This window comes from Schistocerca nitens, chromosome 12 (genome assembly GCF_023898315.1).
Source record: "Schistocerca nitens isolate TAMUIC-IGC-003100 chromosome 12, iqSchNite1.1, whole genome shotgun sequence".
NCBI classification, from domain to species: Eukaryota; Metazoa; Arthropoda; class Insecta; order Orthoptera; family Acrididae; genus Schistocerca; species Schistocerca nitens.
In genome coordinates, this window is record NC_064625.1 from 185,380,915 (window position 1) to 185,395,396 (window position 14,482).

The window sequence follows — 14,482 nt, forward strand, 5'->3', positions numbered from 1 at the left end:
ATTCAATTCCGATGCGATTTCTGTGTTTCATCGTCAATGTGAAGGTCCAAGGGATACAGTAAACCTGCACTGGTGCATCGGAATCCAATACTGGTCTCCCAGGAGCCGCTCAAACCACAAACTCTTAGGAGACTCACTGTTCTTGTACTTAAGTCGGTATTGTGCCTTTTATATTCAATTCCGATGCGACTTCTGTGTTTCATTGTCAATGTGGAGGTCCAAGGGATAGAGTATTCCTGCACTGGTGCATCGGAATCCAATACTGGTCTCCCAGGAGGCACTCAAAGCACAAACTCTGAGAAGATTCACTCTTCTTGTACTTAAGTCGGCACTGTGCCTTTTTTATATTCAATTCCGATGCGATTTCTGTGTTTCATCGTCAATGTGAAGGTCCAAGGGATACAGTTAATCTGTACTGGTGCATCGGAATCCAATACTGGTCTCCCAGGAGCCGCTCAAAGCACAAACTCTTAGGAGACTCACTCTTCTTGTACTTAAGTCGGCATTTTGCCTTTTATATTCAATTCCGATGCGATTTCTGTGTTTCATCGTCAATGTGAAGGTCCAAGGGGTACAGTAAACCTGCACTGGTGCATCGGAATCCAATACTGGTCTCCCAGGAGCCGCTCAAACCACAAACTCTTACGAGACTCACTCTTCTTGCACTTAAGTCGGCACTGTGCCTTTTATATTCAATTCCGATGCGATTTCTGTGTTTCATCGTCAATGTGACGGTCCAAGGGATACAGTAAACCTGCACTGGTGCATCGGAATCCAATACTGGTCTCCCAGGTGCCGCTCAAAGCACAAACCCTTAGAAGATTCACTCTTCTTGTACATAAGTCGGCATTGTGCCTTTTATATTCAATTCCGATGCGATTTCTGTGTTTCATTGTCAATGTGACGGTCCAAGGGATACAGTAAACCTTCACTGGTGCATCGGAATCTAATACTGGTCTCCCAGGAGCCGCTCAAAGCACAAACTCTGAGAAGATTCACTCTTCTTGTACTTATGTCGGCACTGTACCTTTAATATTCAATTCCGATGCGATTTCTGTGTTTCATCGTCAATGTGAAGGTCCAAGGGATACAGTAAACATGCACTGGTGCATCGGAATCCAATACTGGTCTCCCAGGAGCCGCTCAAACCACAAACTCTTAGGAGACTCACTCTTCTTGTACTTAAGTCGGCATTGTGCCTTTTATATTCAATTCCGATGCGATTTCTGTGTTTCATCGTCAATGTGAAGGTCCAAGGGATAGAGTAAACCTGCAATGGTGCATCGGAATCTAATACTGGTTTCCCAGGAGCCGCTCAAAGCACAAACTCTGAAAAGATTCACTCTTCTTGTACTTAAGTCGGAACTGTGCCTTTTATATTCAATTCCGATGCGATTTCTGTGTTTCATCGTCAATGTGAAGGTCCAAGGGATACAGTAAACCTGCATTGGTGCATCGGAATCCAATACTGGTCTCCCAGGATCCGCTCAAAGCACAAACTCTTAGGAGACTCACACTTCTTGTACTTAAGTCGGCATTGTGCCTTTTATATTCAATTCCGATGCGATTTCTGTGTTTCATCGTCAATGTGAAGGTCCAAGGGATACAGTAAACCTGCACTGGTGCATCGGAAACCAATACTGGTCTCCCAGGAGCCGCTCAAACCACAAACTCTTAGGAGACTCACTCTTCTTGTACTTAAGTCGGCATTGTGCCTTTGATATTCAATTCCGATGCGATTTCTGTGTTTCATTGTCAATGTGAAGGTCCAAGGGATACACTAAACCTGCACTGGTGCATCGGAATCCAATACTGGTCTCCCAGGAGCCGCTCAAAGCACAAACTCTTAGGAGACTCACTCTTCTTGTACTTAAGTCGGCATTGTACCTTTTATATTCAATTCCGATGCGATTTCTGTGTTTCATTGTCAATGTGACGGTCCAAGGGATACAGTAAACCTGCACTGGTGCATCGGAATCCAATACTGGTCTCCCAGGAGCCGCTCAAAGCACAAACTCTTAGAAGATTCACTCTTCTTGTACTTAAGTCGGCATTGTGCCTTTTATATTCAATTCCGATGCGATTTCTGTGTTTCATTGTCAATGTGACGGTCCAAGGGATACAGTAAACCTGCACTGGTGCATCGGAATCCAATACTGGTCTCCCAGGAGCCACTCAAAGCAGAACTCTTAGAAGATTCACTCTTCTTGTACTTAAGTCGGCATTGTGCCTTTGATATTCAATTCCGATGCGATTTCTGTGTTTCATCGTCAATGTGAAGGTCCAAGGGATACAGTAAACCTGCACTGGTGCATCGGAATCAAATACTGGTCTCCCAGGAGCCGCTCAAACCACAAACTCTTAGGAGACTCACTCTTCTTGTACTTAAGTCGGCATTGTGCCTTTTATATTCAATTCCGATGCGATTTCTGTGTTTCATCGTCAATGTGAATGTCCAAGGGATACAGTAAACCTGCACTGGTGCATCGGAATCCAATACTGGTCTCCCAGGAGCCGCTCAAACCACAAACTCTTAGGAGACTCACTCTTCTTGTACTTAAGTCGGCACTGTGCCTTTTATATTCAATTCCGATGCGATTTCTGTGTTTCATCGGCAATGTGAAGGTCCAAGGGATACAGTAAACCTGCACTGGTGCATCGGAATCCAATACTGGTCTCCCAGGAGCCGCACAAAGGACAAACTCGTAGAAGATTCACTCTTCTTGTACTTAAGTCGGCACTGTGCATTTTATATTCAATTCCGATGCGATTTCTGTCTTTCATCGTCAAAGTGAAGGTCCAAGGGATACAGTAAACCTGCACTGGTGCATCGGAATCCAATACTGGTCTCCCAGGAGCCGCTCAAAGCACAAACTCTTAGGAGACTCACTCTTCTTGTACTTCAGTCGGCACTGTGCCTTTTATATTCAATTCCGATGCGATTTCTGTGTTTCATCGTCAATGTGAAGGTCCAAGGGATACAGTAAACCTGCACTGGTGCATTGGAATCCCATACTGGTCTCCCAGGAGCCGCTCAAACCACAAACTCTTAGGAGACTCACTCTTCTTGTACTTAAGTCGGCATTGTGCCTTTTATATTCAATTCCGATGCGATTTCTGTGTTTCATCGTCAATGTGAAGGTCCAAGGGATAGGGTAAACCTGCAATGGTGCATCGGAATCTAATACTGGTCTCCCAGGAGCCGCTCAAAGCACAAACCCTGAGAAGATTCACTCTTCTTGAACTTAATTCGGCACTGTGCCTTTTATATTCAATTCCGATGCGATTTCTGTGTTTCATCGTCAATGTGAAGGTCCAAGGGATACAGTAAACCTGCACTGGTGCATCGAAGTCCAATACTGGTCTCCCAGGATCCGCTCAAAGCACAAACTCTTAGGAGACTCACTCTTCTTGTACTTAAGTCGGCATTGTGCCTTTGATATTCAATTCCGATGCGATTTCTGTGTTTCATCGTCAATGTGAAGGTCCAAGGGATACACTAAACCTGCACTGGTGCATCGGAATCCAATACTGGTCTCCCAGGAGCCGCTCAAACCACAAACTCTTAGGAGACTCACTCTTCTTGTACTTAAGTCGGCATTGTGCCTTTTATATTCAATTCCGATGCGATTTCTGTGTTTCATTGTCAATGTGAAAGTCCAAGGGTAACAGTAAACCTGCACTGGTGCATCGGAATCCAATACTGGTCTCCCAGGAGCCGCTCAAAGCACAAACTCTTAGTAGACTCACTCTTCTTGTACTTAAGTCGGCATTGTGCCTTTTATATTCAATTCCGATGCGATTACTGTGTTTCATTGTCAGTGTGACGGTCCAAGGGATACAGTAAACCTGCACTGGTGCATCGGAATCCAATACTGGTCTCCCAGGAGCCGCTCAAAGCACAAACTCTTAGAAGATTCACTCTTCTTGTACTTAATTCGGCATTGTGCCTTTTATATTCAATTCCGATGCGATTTCTGTGTTTCATTGTCAATGTGACGGTCCAAGGGATACAGTAAACCTGCACTGGTGCATCGGAATCCAATACTGGTTAACCAGGAGCCACTCAAAGCAGAACTCTTAGAAGATTCACTCTTCTTGTACTTAAGTCGGCATTGTGCCTTTGATATTCAATTCCGATGCGATTTCTGAGTTTCATTGTCAATGTGAAGGTCCAAGGGATACAGTAAACCTGCACTGGTGCATCGGAATCCAATACTGGTCTCCCAGGAGCCGCTCAAACCACAAACTCTTAGGAGACTCACTCTTCTTGTACTTAAGTCGGCACTGTGCCTTTTATATTCAATTCCGATGCGATTTCTGTGTTTCATCGTCAATGTGAAGGTCCAAGGGATACAGTAAACCTGCACTGGTGCATCGGAATCCAATACTGGTCTCCCAGGAGCCGCTCAAACCACAAACTCTTAGGAGACTCACTCTTCTTGTACTTAAGTCGGTATTGTGCCTTTTATATTCAATTCCGATGCGACTTCTGTGTTTCATTGTCAATGTGGAGGTCCAAGGGATAGAGAAAACCTGCACTGGTGCATCGGAATCCAATACTGGTCTCCCAGGAGGCACTCAAAGCACAAACTCTGAGAAGATTCACTCTTCTTGTACTTAAGTCGGCACTGTGCCTTTTTTATATTCAATTCCGATGCGATTTCTGTGTTTCATCGTCAATGTGAAGGTCCAAGGGATACAGTTAATCTGTACTGGTGCATCGGAATCCAATACTGGTCTCCCAGGAGCCGCTCAAAGCACAAACTCTTAGGAGACTCACTCTTCTTGTACTTAAGTCGGCATTGTGCCTTTTATATTCAATTCCGATGCGATTTCTGTGTTTCATCGTCAATGTGAAGGTCCAAGGGGTACAGTAAACCTGCACTGGTGCATCGGAATCCAATACTGGTCTCCCAGGAGCCGCTCAAACCACAAACTCTTACGAGACTCACTCTTCTTGCACTTAAGTCGGCACTGTGCCTTTTATATTCAATTCCGATGCGATTTCTGTGTTTCATCGTCAATGTGACGGTCCAAGGGATACAGTAAACCTGCGCTGGTGCATCGGAATCCAATACTGGTCTCCCAGGTGCCGCTCAAAGCACAAACCCTTAGAAGATTCACTCTTCTTGTACATAAGTCGGCATTGTGCCTTTTATATTCAATTCCGATGCGATTTCTGTGTTTCATTGTCAATGTGACGGTCCAAGGGATACAGTAAACCTTCACTGGTGCATCGGAATCTAATACTGGTCTCCCAGGAGCCGCTCAAAGCACAAACTCTGAGAAGATTCACTCTTCTTGTACTTATGTCGGCACTGTACCTTTAATATTCAATTCCGATGCGATTTCTGTGTTTCATCGTCAATGTGAAGGTCCAAGGGATACAGTAAACCTGCACTGGTGCATCGGAATCCAATACTGGTCTCCCAGGAGCCGCTCAAACCACAAACTCTTAGGAGACTCACTCTTCTTGTACTTAAATCGGCATTGTGCCTTTTATATTCAATTCCGATGCGATTTCTGTGTTTCATCGTCAATGTGAAGGTCCAAGGGATAGAGTAAACCTGCAATGGTGCATCGGAATCTAATACTGGTGTCCCAGGAGCCGCTCAAAGCACAAACTCTGAAAAGATTCACTCTTCTTGTACTTAAGTCGGCACTGTGCCTTTTATATTCAATTCCGATGCGATTTCTGTGTTTCATCGTCAATGTGAAGGTCCAAGGGATACAGTAAACCTGCATTGGTGCATCGGAATCCAATACTGGTCTCCCAGGATCCGCTCAAAGCACAAACTCTTAGGAGACTCACACTTCTTGTACTTAAGTCGGCATTGTGCCTTTTATATTCAATTCCGATGCGATTTCTGTGTTTCATCGTCAATGTGAAGGTCCAAGGGATACACTAAACCTGCACTGGTGCATCGGAAACCAATACTGGTCTCCCAGGAGCCGCTCAAACCACAAACTCTTAGGAGACTCACTCTTCTTGTACTTAAGTCGGCATTGTGCCTTTGATATTCAATTCCGATGCGATTTCTGTGATTCATTGTCAATGTGAAGGTCCAAGGGATACACTAAACCTGCACTGGTGCATCGGAATCCAATACTGGTCTCCCAGGAGCCGCTCAAAGCACAAACTCTTAGGAGACTCACTCTTCTTGTACTTACGTCGGCATTGTTCCTTTTATATTCAATTCCGATGCGATTTCTGTGTTTCATTGTCAATGTGACGGTCCAAGGGATACAGTAAACCTGCACTGGTGCATCGGAATCCAATACTGGTCTCCCAGCAGCCGCTCAAAGCACAAACTCTTAGAAGATTCACTCTTCTTGTACTTAAGTCGGCATTGTGCCTTTTATATTCAATTCCGATGCGATTTCTGTGTTTCATTGTCAATGTGACGGTCCAAGGGATACAGTAAACCTGCACTGGTGCATCGGAATCCAATACTGGTCTCCCAGGAGCCACTCAAAGCAGAACTTTTAGAAGATTCACTCTTCTTGTACTTAAGTCGGCATTGTGCCTTTGATATTCAATTCCGATGCGATTTCTGTGTTTCATTGTCAATGTGAAGGTCCAAGGGATACAGTAAACCTGCACTGGTGCATCGGAATCCAATACTGGTCTCCCAGGAGCCGCTCAAACCACAAACTCTTAGGAGACTCACTCTTCTTGTACTTAAGTCGGTGTTGTGCATTTATATTCAATTCCGATGCGATTTCTGTGTTTCATTGTCAATGTGGAGGTCCAAGGTATAGAGTAAACCTGCACTGGTGCATCGGAATCCAATACTGGTCTCCCAGGAGCCGCTCAAAGCACAAACTCTGAGAAGATTCACTCTTCTTGTACTTAAGTCGGCACTGTGCCTTTTTTATATTCAATTCCGATGCGATTTCTGTGTTTCATCGTCAATGTGAAGGTCCAAGGGATACACTAAACCTGTACTGGTGCATCGGAATCCAATACTGGTCTCCCAGGAGCCGCTCAAAGCACAAACTCTTGGGAGACTCACTCTTCTTGTACTTAAGTCGGCATTGTGCCTTTTATATTCAATTCCGATGCGATTTCTGTGTTTCATCGTCAATGTGAAGGTCCAAGGGATACAGTAAACCTGCACTGGTGCATCGGAATCAAATACTGGTCTCCCAGGAGCCGCTCAAACCACAAACTCTTAGGAGACTCACTCTTCTTCTACTTAAGTCGGCATTGTGCCTTTTATATTCACTTCCGATGCGATTTCTGTGTTTCATCGTCAATGTGAAGGTCCAAGGGATACAGTAAACCTGCACTGGTGCATCGGAATCCAATACTGGTCTCCCAGGAGCCGCTCAAACCACAAACTCTTAGGAGACTCACTCTTCTTGTACTTAAGTCGGCACTGTGCCTTTTATATTCAATTCCGATGCGATTTCTGTGTTTCATCGTCAATGTGACGGTCCAAGGGATACAGTAAACCTGCACTGGTGCATCTGAATCCAATACTGGTCTCCCAGGTGCCGCTCAAAGCACAAACCCTTAGAGAATTCACTCTTCTTGTACATAAGTCGGCTTTGTGCCTTTTATATTCAATTCCGATGCGATTTCTGTGTTTCATTGTCAATGTGACGGTCCAAGGGATACAGTAAACCTGCACTGGTGCATCGGAATCTAATACTGGTCTCCCAGGAGCCGCTCAAAGCACAAACTCTTAGAAGATTCACTCTTCTTGTACTTAAGTCGGCATTGTGCCTTTTATATTCAATTCCGATGCGATTTCTGTGTTTCATTGTCAATGTGACGGTCCAAGGGATACAGTAAACCTGCACTGGTGCATCGGAATCCAATACTGGTCTCCCAGGATCCGCTCAAAGCACAAACTCTTAGAAGATTCACTCTTCTTGTACTTAAGTCGGCATTGTGCCTTTTATATTCAATTCCGATGCGATTTCTGTGTTTCATTGTCAATGTGACGGTCCAAGGGATACAGTAAACCTGCACTGGTGCATCGGAATCCAATACTGGTCTCCCAGGAGCCGCTCAAACCACAAATTCTTAGAAGATTCACTCTTCTTGTACTTAAGCCGGCATTGTGCCTTTTATATTCAATTCCGATTCGATTCTGTGTTTCATTGACAATGTGACGGTCCAAGGGATACTGTAAACCTGCACTGGTGCATCGGAATCCAATACTGGTCTCCCAGGAGCCGCCCAAAGCACAAACTCTGAGAAGATTCACTCTTCTTGTACTTACGTCGCCACTGTGCCTTTTATATTCAATTCCGATGCGATTTCTGTGTTTCATCGTCAATGTGAAGGTCCAAGGGATACAGTAAACCTGCACTGGTGAATCAGAATCCAATACTGGTCTCCCAGGAGCCGCCCAAAGCACAAACTCTGAGAAGATTCACTCTTCTTGTACTTAAGTCGGCACTGTGTCTTTTATATTCAATTCCGATGCGATTTCTGTGTTTCGTCGTCAATGTGAAGGTCCAAGGGATACAGTAAACCTGCACTGGTGCATCGGAATCCAATACTGGTCTCCCAGGATCCGCTCAAACACAAACTCTTAGAAGATTCACTCTTCTTGTACTTAAGTCGGCATTGTGCTTTTTATATTCAATTCCGATGCGATTTCTGTGTTTCATCGTCAATGTGATGGTCCAAGGGATACAGTAAACCTGCACTTTTGCATCGGAATCCAATACTGGTCCCCCAGGTGCCGCTCAAAGCACAAACCCATAGAAGATTCACTCTTCTTGTACATAAGTCGGCATTGTGCCTTTTATATTCAATTCCGATGCGATTTCTGTGTTTCATCCTCAATGTGAAGGTCCAAGGGATAGAGTAAACCTGCACTAGTGCATCGTAATCCAATACTGGTCTCCCAGGTGCCGCTCAAAGCACAAACCCATAGAAGATTCACTCTTCTTGTACATAAGTCGGCATTGTGCCTTTTATATTCAATTCCGATGCGATTTCTGTGTTTCATTGTCAATGTGACGGTCCAAGGGATACAGTAAACCTGCACTGGTGCATCGGAATCTAATACTGGTCTCCCAGGAGCCGCTCAAAGCACAAACTCTGAGATGATTCACTCTTCTTGTACTTAAGTCGGCACTGTGCCTTTTATATTCAATTAGTATGCGATTTCTGTGTTTCATCGTCAATGTGAAGGTCCAAGGGATACAGTAAACCTGCACTGGTGCATCGGAATCTAATACTGGTCTCCCAGGAGCCACTCAAAGCACAAACTCTTAGAAGATTCACTCTTCTTGTACTTAAGTCGGCATTGTGCTTTTTATATTCAATTCCGATGCGATTTCTGTGTTTCATCGTCAATGTGAAGGTTCAAGGGATACAGTAAAGCTGCACTGGTGCAGAGGAATTCAATACTGGTGTCCCAGGAGCCGCTCAAAGCACAAACTATTAGAAGATTCACTCTTCTTGTACTTAAGTCGGCATTGTGCCTTTGATATTCAATTCCGATGCGATTTCTGTGTTTCATCGTCAATGTGAAGGTCCAACGGATAGAGTAAACCTGCACTAGTGCATCGTAATCCAATACTGGTCTCCCAGGAGCCGCTCAAAGCACAAACTCTGAGATGATTCACTCTTCTTGTACTTAAGTCGGCACTGTGCCTTTTAAATTCAATTCCGATGCGATTTCTGTGTTTCATCGTCAATGTGAAGGTCCAAGAGATAGAGTAAACCTCCACTGGTGCATCGGAATCTAATACTCGTCTCCCAGGAGCCGCTCAAAGCACAAGCTCTTAGAAGATTCACTCTTCTTGTACTTAAGTCGGCACTGTGCCTTTTATATTCAATTCCGATGCGATTTCTGTGTTTCATCGTCAATGTGAAGGTCCAAGGGATACAGTAAACCTGCACTTTTGCATCGGAATCCAATACTGGTCCCCCAGGTGCCGCTCAAAGCACAAACCCATAGAAGATTCACTCTTCTTGTACATAAGTCGGCATTGTGCCTTTTATATTCAATTCCGATGCGATTTCTGTGTTTCATCCTCAATGTGAAGGTCCAAGGGATAGAGTAAACCTGCACTAGTGCATCGTAATCCAATACTGGTCTCCCAGGTGCCGCTCAAAGCACAAACCCATAGAAGATTCACTCTTCTTGTACATAAGTCGGCATTGTGCCTTTTATATTCAATTCCGATGCGATTTCTGTGTTTCATTGTCAATGTGACGGTCCAAGGGATACAGTAAACCTGCACTGGTGCATCGGAATCTAATACTGGTCTCCCAGGAGCCGCTCAAAGCACAAACTCTGAGATGATTCACTCTTCTTGTACTTAAGTCGGCACTGTGCCTTTTATATTCAATTAGTATGCGATTTCTGTGTTTCATCGTCAATGTGAAGGTCCAAGGGATACAGTAAACCTGCACTGGTGCATCGGAATCTAATACTGGTCTCCCAGGAGCCACTCAAAGCACAAACTCTTAGAAGATTCACTCTTCTTGTACTTAAGTCGGCATTGTGCTTTTTATATTCAATTCCGATGCGATTTCTGTGTTTCATCGTCAATGTGAAGGTTCAAGGGATACAGTAAAGCTGCACTGGTGCAGAGGAATTCAATACTGGTGTCCCAGGAGCCGCTCAAAGCACAAACTATTAGAAGATTCACTCTTCTTGTACTTAAGTCGGCATTGTGCCTTTGATATTCAATTCCGATGCGATTTCTGTGTTTCATCGTCAATGTGAAGGTCCAACGGATAGAGTAAACCTGCACTAGCGCATCGTAATCCAATACTGGTCTCCCAGGAGCCGCTCAAAGCACAAACTCTGAGATGATTCACTCATCTTGTACTTAAGTCGGCACTGTGCCTTTTAAATTCAATTCCGATGCGATTTCTGTGTTTCATCGTCAATGTGAAGGTCCAAGAGATAGAGTAAACCTCCACTGGTGCATCGGAATCTAATACTCGTCTCCCAGGATCCGCTCAAAGCACAAGCTCTTAGAAGATTCACTCTTCTTGTACTTAAGTCGGCACTGTGCCTTTTATATTCAATTCCGATGCGATTTCTGTGTTTCATCGTCAATGTGAAGGTTCAAGGGATACAGTAAAGCTGCACTGGTGCAGAGGAATTCAATACTGGTGTCCCAGGAGCCGCTCAAAGCACAAACTATTAGAAGATTCACTCTTCTTGTACTTAAGTCGGCATTGTGCCTTTTATATTCAATTCCGATGCGATTTCTGTGTTTCATCCTCAATGTGAAGGTCCAAGGGATAGAGTAAACCTGCACTGGTGCATCGGAATCTAATACTGGTCTCCCAGGAGCCGCTCAAAGCACAAACTCTTAGAAGATTCACTCTTCTTGTACTTAAGTCGGCATTGTGCCTTTTATATTCAATTCCGATGCGCTTTCTGTGTGTCATCGTCAATGTGAAGGTCCAAGGGATACAGTAAACCTGCACTGGTGCAGAGGAATTCAATACTGGTGTCCCAGGAGCCGCTCAAAGCACAAACTATTAGAAGATTCACTCTTCTTGTACTTAAGGCGGCATTGTGCCTTTTATATTCAATTCCGATGCGATTTCTGTGTTTCATCCTCAATGTGAAGGTCCAAGGGATAGAGTAAACCTGCACTGGTGCATCGGAATCTAATACTGGTCTCCCAGGAGCCGCTCAAAGCACAAACTCTTAGAAGATTCACTCTTCTTGTACTTAAGTCGGCATTGTGCCTTTTATATTCAATTCCGATGCGCTTTCTGTGTGTCATCGTCAATGTGAAGGTCCAAGGGATACAGTAAACCTGCACTGGTGCATCGGAATCTAATACTGGTCTCCCAGGAGCCACTCAAAGCACAAACTCTTAGAAGATTCACTCTTCTTGTACTTAAGTCGGCATTGTGCTTTTTATATTCAATTCCGATGCGATTTCTGTGTTTCATCGTCAATGTGAAGGTCCAAGGGATACAGTGAACCTGCACTTGTGCAGAGGAATTCAATACTGGTGTCCCAGGAGCCGCTCAAAGCACAAACTATTAGAAGATTCACTCTTCTTGTACTTAAGTCGGTATTGTGCTTTTTATATTCAATTCCGATGCGATTTCTGTGTTTCATCGTCAATGTGAAGGTCCAAGGGATACAGTAAACCTGCACTGGTGCAGAGGAATTCAATACTGGTGTCCCAGGAGCCGCTCAAAGCACAAACACTTAGAAGATTCACTCTTATTGTACATAAGTCGGCATTGTGCCTTTTATATTCAATTCCGATGCGATTTCTGTGTTTCATCGTCAATGTGACGGTCCAAGGGATACAGTAAACCTGCACTGGTGCATCGGAATCTAATACTGGTCTCCCAGGAGCCGCTCAAAGCACAAAATCTTAGAAGATTCACTCTTCTTGTACTTAAGTCGGCACTGTGCCTTTGATATTCATTTCCGATGCGATTTCTGTGTTTCATCGTCAATGTGAAGGTCCAAGGGATAGAGTAAACCTGCACTGGTGCATCGGAATCTAATACTGGTCTCCCAGGAGCCACTCAAAGCACAAACTCTTAGAAGATTCACTCTTCTTGTACTTAAGTCGGTATTGTGCCTTTTATATTCAATTCCGATGCGATTTCTGTGTTTCATCGTCAATGTGAAGGTCCAAGGGATACAGTAAACCTGCACTGGTGCATCGGAATCTAATACTTGTCTCCCAGGAGCCGCTCAAAGCACAAGCTCTTAGAAGATTCACCTTTCTTGTACTGAAGTCGGCATTGTGCCTTTTATATTCAATTCCGATGCGATTTCTGTGTTTCATCGTCAATGTGATGGTCCAAGGGATAGAGTAAACCTGCACTGGTGCAGAGGAATTCAATACTGGTGTTCCAGGAGCCGCTCAAAGCACAAACTATTAGAAGATTCACTCTTCTTGTACTTAAGTCGGTATTGTGCTTTTTATATTCAATTCCGATGCGATTTCTGTGTTTCATCGTCAATGTGAACGTCCAAGGGATACAGTAAACCTGCACTGGTGCAGAGGAATTCAATACTGGTGTCCCAGGAGCCGCTCAAACACAAACCCTTAGAAGATTCACTCTTATTGTACATAAGTCGGCATTGTGCCTTTTATATTCAATTCCGTTGCGATTTCTGTGTTTCATCGTCAATGTGACGGTCCAAGGGATAGAGTAAACCTGCACTGGTGCATCGGAATCTAATACTGGTCTCCCAGGAGCCACTCAAAGCACAAACTCTTAGAAGATTCACTCTTCTTGTACTTAAGTCGGTATTGTGCCTTTTATATTCAATTCCGATGCGATTTCTGTGTTTCATCGTCAATGTGATGGTCCAAGGGATACAGTAAACCTGCACTGGTGCAGAGGAATTCAATACTGGTGTTCCAGGAGCCGCTCAAAGCACAAACTATTAGAAGATTCACTCTTCTTGTACTTAAGTCGGCATTGTTCCTTTTATATTCAATTCCGATGCGATTTCTGTGTTTCATCGTCAATGTGAAGGTCCAAGGGATAGAGTAAACCTGCACTGGTGCACCGGAATCTAATACTGGTCTCCCAGGAGCCGCTCAAAGCACAAACTCTTAAAAGATTCACTCTTCTTGTACTTAAGTCGGCATTGTTCCTTTTATATTCAATTCCGATGCGATTTCTGTGTTTCATCGTCAATGTGAACGTCCAAGGGATACAGTAAACCTGCACTGGTGCAGAGGAATTCAATACTGGTGTCCCAGGAGCCGCTCAAACACAAACCCTTAGAAGATTCACTCTTCTTGTACTTAAGTCGGCACTGTGCCTTTTATATTCAATTCCGTTGCGATTTCTGTGTTTCATCGTCAATGTGACGGTCCAAGGGATACAGTAGACCTGCACTGGTGCATCGGAATCTAATACTGGTCTCCCAGGACCCGCTCAAAGCACAAACTCTGAGATGATTCACTCTTCTTGTACGTAAGTCGGCACTGTGCCTTTTATATTCAATTCCGATGCGATTTCTGTGTTTCATCGTCAATGTGAAGGTCCAAGGGATAGAGTAAACCTGCACTGGTGCATCGGAATCTAATACTGGTGTCCCAGGAGCCGCTCAAAGCACAAACTCTTAGAAGATTCACTCTTCTTGTTCTTAAGTCGGCATTGTTCCTTTTATATTCAATTCCGATGCGATTTCTGTGTTTCATCGTCAATGTGAAGGTTCAAGGGATACAGTAAACCTGCACTGGTGCAGAGGAATTCAATACTGGTGTCCCAGGAGCCGCTCAAAGCACAAACTATTAGAAGATTCATTCTTCTTGTACTTAAGTCGGCATTGTGCCTTTTATATTCAATTCCGATGCGATTTCTGTGTTTCATCGTCAATGTGAAGGTCCAAGGGATAGAGTAAACCTGCACTGGTGCACCGGAATCTAATACTGGTCTCCCAGGACCCGCTCAAAGCACAAACTCTGAGATGATTCACTCTTCTTGTACGTAAGTCGGCACTGTGCCTTTTATATTCAATTCCGATGCGATATCTGTGTTTCATCGTCA